The sequence below is a fragment of the Monopterus albus genome, unplaced genomic scaffold, assembly GCF_001952655.1.
Source record: "Monopterus albus unplaced genomic scaffold, M_albus_1.0 scaffold41.1, whole genome shotgun sequence".
Lineage (NCBI taxonomy): Eukaryota > Metazoa > Chordata > Actinopteri > Synbranchiformes > Synbranchidae > Monopterus > Monopterus albus.
In genome coordinates this window covers 4,145,379-4,150,483 of record NW_018127921.1, presented here as the reverse complement: position 1 = coordinate 4,150,483, position 5,105 = coordinate 4,145,379, and positions in this window count along the sequence as shown.

The following is a 5,105-nucleotide window of genomic DNA, read 5'->3' as shown; positions in this document are numbered from 1 at the left end:
AAAAAAAATGTGTGCAACAGTTAAATCCTGCTTACTGCCCTTTAGATCTTGTCCCTGCCAGAATAATCAAGGAGGCAATCCACACTGTCGGTCCTTCTTTGGTATCATTTGTTAACAGCTCTCTCACGATGGGTAGTGTCCCTTCCGCCCTTAAGCATGCTATAGTGCGACCCCTCCTTAAGAAGCTTAATCTTGACCCCACTCTTATGTCCAACTTTCATCCAATTTCTCTTCTACCGTTCTTATCTCAAATTTTGGAAAATATTCTCACACAGCTACAGTCGCATCTGGATTGTCTGAATGTTGTTGAAAATTTTCAATCAAGTTTTAGGGCCCACAACAGTACTGAATCTGCATTAATGAAGGTCCATAATGATATCACTATGGCCCTTGACGCCAAGTGCCCTGTCATTTTAGCTCTCTTAGACCTCTCTGCGGCCTGTGCAGTTCTCTTCCATCTGGAACATCACATTGGCCTCAGAGGCACAGTGTTACAGTGGTTTACGTCTTTTGACGAATAGGTCCTTCTCGGTAGTTATTGACAACTTTTCCTCTGCACCTCTTTCTTTTGGCATTCCCCAAGGCTAGGTTCTGGCTCCGCTACTGTTTTCTTTATATATGTCTCGTCTCGGCTCAATCATATCGAGGCGCAACATCCACTTTCATTTTTATGCAGATGATGTTCAGATCTATTTGCCGCTGGTGCAGCGCGATTTGAATTTTCTAACCCCTTTGCACAATTGCTTTGGTGATGTTAAACATTGCCTATCCCAGAACTTTCTTTGTCTAAATGAAAGTAGGATGGAATACATTGTTTTTAGCCCTGATTCTTCGCTATTGTACCTCATCTAGGGCCCTCGAGTTTGACAGTGGCCTTAAATTCGACAAACGGGTCAGATCTGTGGTCAAAACCAGCTTCTTTCCCCTGAGGCTTTTAACTAAAGTGAAGCCCATTTTGTCACTTGCTGATTTAGAAAAAGTCATTCACGCTTTTATTTCTTTGCGACTCAATTACTGTAATGCTCTTTATTATGGAATTAACCAATCTCTTCTTTGGAAGCTACAGCTGGTACAGAATGCTGCTGCTCGTCTACTCTCAAATATCCCCAAGTATTCCCACATCACCCCTGTTCTGTACTCGCTGCACTGGCTGCCAGTGAAGTCCAGAATTGATTTTAAGGTGTTATTACTTGTATTCAAATCTATTAACGGCCTCGCTCCATTATGCCTGTCCGATTTGCTGTCCATTCACACTCCACTTAGGGCTCTGTGTTCCTCGGAACAGGTGTTCCTGGTCATCCCGCAAACAAAATACAAAAAATGGGGTGATCATGCGTTTGCTGTTTACGGCCCCAGGCTCTGGAACTCTCTACTGCTGGAGTTACGGTTCATAACTGAGTTACTGTTTTTAGTCTAAACTAAAAACTTATCTTTTTAGACAGGCTTTTTGTGGTTAATTTGCTTCAGTGGCATCATGTTGATGTCTTTTAGCTTGCTGTTTTATATTTATATTGGATATGGAAGCCTAATCATTAGCTTTTGATTTATATTTTCTTTTTTCGTGTTTTTAGTTTCTCTTGTTTTGCTCCTATTTTGTATGTTGTTGGTCATGTATTTTATTTGCTGTCCTACCGAGTTGTAAAGTGCTATACAAACAAAGTATTATTATTATTCTTTTGCTAGCTCCTCCAGGTCTCCAGTGCTTTTGGGTCATTGTCCTGCTGCAAGACCCATGACCTCTGACAGAGTCCCATCTTTCAGGCACTGGGACCTACATTGAGCCCCAGACTTTGCTGGTAGTCTTCAGATATCATAATGCCATACACACAGTCAAGACATCCAGTCCCTGAAGCAGCAAAGCAACCCCAAAACATCAATGAACCTCCACCGTGTTTGACTGTAGGGACTGGGTTCTTTTCTTTGAAGGCCTCATTTTGTTTTCTGAAAACAGTAGAATGACGTGTTCTACTTTAGTCTCATCTGTCTACAGGACATTCTCCCATAAGGACTGTGGCATCCTTAGGTGAGTTTTGGCAAACACCAATCTGTCTTTTTTTATGTCTCTGTGTCAGCAGTGGGGTCCCCCTGGGGTCCTACCATAGCATTCCATGTCATTCAGAAGGTGACGGAGAGTGCGAGCTGACACTATTGCACCCTGTGCCTGCAGGTCAGCTTGAGTTTGTTTGGAAGTTGATCAAAGTTCTTTATCCACCATTTGAAAAATCCTTCATTGCAATCTGTTATCTATTTTTCTCTTACATCTATGTCCAGGGAGATTAGCTACAGTGCCATGGGCTGTAAACTTCTTGACAGTGTTGCACACAGTGGACACAGGAACAGCCAGATCTCTGGAGATGAGACTGTCCATGCTTTTCCACTATTACGGTCCTTAAACCCTCAGACAGTTCTTTACTGTTCTTCCATAACACATCACTGCAGTGATAAGCTAGGTGAAATTATGAAGGACTATGCAATAATCTACTGTGGTGCAATCTTTCAGCTCCTGGGGGTGAAATGCATTATAAATAGGCTCATGTGTAATATCTTGTTCCTGATCTCTCAAATACTGTACATTGCCCTGCTTTAGGCTGTTTAACTGTGCAGGTCTTGTCTTCAGCCCAAGAAGAACGAGGTTGGATTCTCGTAATTTTGAAAACCAACTTCTTTTGAGATTAAACAGCAAATTTTTCAGCTTCAAGTAAAGACTGTGTTGTTAATGTGGGGGAGGACATGAAGAATGAAGGACTAAAAGGAAGGGCTGGCTGGGTTTAGGAAAAGAAGAAGGGATTGGACAAATGGACAGTGAGAGAACAAAAGGGAAGGAAGTACTTTCTTTTGAATTTGCTGAATGGGAAATGAGTGTGTGACCGCTAAATGTCAGTCATTGGTCTTCATTAGAAAGGTACATGTTATGGGAACAGTGTTACACTACAGTTCAGTACAGAACAATTTAGTTTTCAAGGCCTATTTTTTTTTTTGTGTACAGTAGGCTTTTGGTTTTTCTTGTCGTGGTGAATTTAAGTTGAGTTTTAAGAAAAGAAGGCACAGCAGAATAAAGTGTGTAATTTTCCAAATTCTGACTACTCTGCTATTTTATTAACAACATTTGTACTTTTACTTTCAATACTAATATACAAAATATTAACATTTTCAGAAAGCTACTTTTGATACTTAAGTATGGTTAACATCAGATATTTAGACACTTTTACTCAAGTAGAATTTTAATGGGTGACTAACTTTTACTTGAGTCATTTTCTAACAAAAAATCTGTACTTCTACTTAAGTGTGGCGTTTGAGTACTTTATACAACACTGGCTGAAACACAGGTTTCTTTCCCCCATTGTGGGATCAATTGTGAGAGTAATATTTGATTGTTCTTGATTTCCTGGTTGTTTAGTCTCTACTGCTGTTCCTGATTCTCTCCAGTGCTGCTTTGCCCTGTTTTTAGGTGCCTTTGCTTTGCTTATTTGTGCTGTGTAAAATGTAACGTTCTGCAGCTGTGTCCTCGTTGTGTTCTTTCCCGTGTTTCTATGAAGTTCTGTTCTTTTGTGTCTGTTCTCATGGTGTTATGTTGGTTGTTCTCTATTGCTGCTGTAACACAGAAATTTCCCCACTGTGGGATCAATAAAGTACCTACCTACCTACCGTTTTCTCCATGCTCAGTGGTGGTCCACATGACACAAAGGTTGAGTCAACTTTTCTCCATTTTAACTGGTTGCACATATGATTTCTATATTGTCAGCACCTGTTGATTGCTACACATGTGTTTCATTACAATTTAAAGCAGTATCACATGCTTGAAATACAACTGATTCTGATGATTCTGGTGCCAATAATCCTCTCCAGTTCATTTTTGAAGTTCTGTGTGGACTGGATGGATGGATGGATACTTCAGCATACTTTCAGCTATTTCAGGTAGTAAAATGTTCATCTCTTCAAGGATATTCATGCTTCTCTTCATAATTGTTCTAAACTTCATACCTTTGAAATATTTATTTTTATTTTGAAAGTTTAGCCCCATTCAAATGAATGGGAAAATTCTACTTCAGCATAATTTCAGCTATCAAAATGTTCAGCCCCTTTTGGACATGCATGCTTCTATTCAGAACTTTTCTGAATTTCATACTTTTGAAATATTTAGCTTTATTTTGAAAAATGAAATCACAATGATATCTGTGTGATTTATTCTTCCTCTGTTTATTCGAAGGGGACCGTAAACTTGGACATCCACTATATGAATAACAGACTTGAAAATAAGGCTTACATCTTGGAAATATAATTTACCTTATTCGGTGGCACCAATTCAAAATGTTCCCATACTTGTGACCGTTTCCATGATGGCTCCATAGCGAGGCAATCCAAAATGTGTAGACAAGAGGTAGGACAGAGTGCTGTTTCATCCATCTTAAATACATTTGTATCGCGCCAACATTTCAAAGCTCCGGCTATTGAACCAAACCAGTCAGCTGATTCAATCTGAATGAAGCAGAAGTGGTTCAAACGTCATCAGTCATGTGGTTTTTCCTGATATGAAGCAAGCTCTGGCACAGTGCTTCAGAAAAATATCCTTCCGAGTTTGAAGCAAGCTTCGGAGCCTTGGTATCAGAGGGAACATCACTAGTGACAGCTACTCTGCTCACTCCTACACAGACAGCTACTCTGCTCACCTGCCCTATCCTCTGGTTCCTGTGTCCCTCCTGTCATCTCACCTGCTCCCAGTACATCTTCCCATCTTCTGGTTACTGCTGCTCATCCTGTTCTTCTCTGTTTCCACTGCTCAACCCTGGTTTGGACCACACATATACTCATTGACTTTGTTCTCTTACCTGCTTATGCTTTCAATAAAGACACTTATTCACTAGCACCTGAGTTTGTACACTGAGTCCTCCCCCTCACCAGGGGGTGACAGACAGCCAGACAAAATGATTAAATGTACAAATTCTAACATTTCAACAGGGTGCTGTATATGTATGAAACATACAGATCTGAATGCAGATGTCAGGTTTGCTCGTGGCCACTTCTGTTCTCCCTGTCTCTGTCTGCACGGTAATTGCTTCTACCAATATAACCAATATCCCTTCTCTGCACATGTCCAAACCATCTCA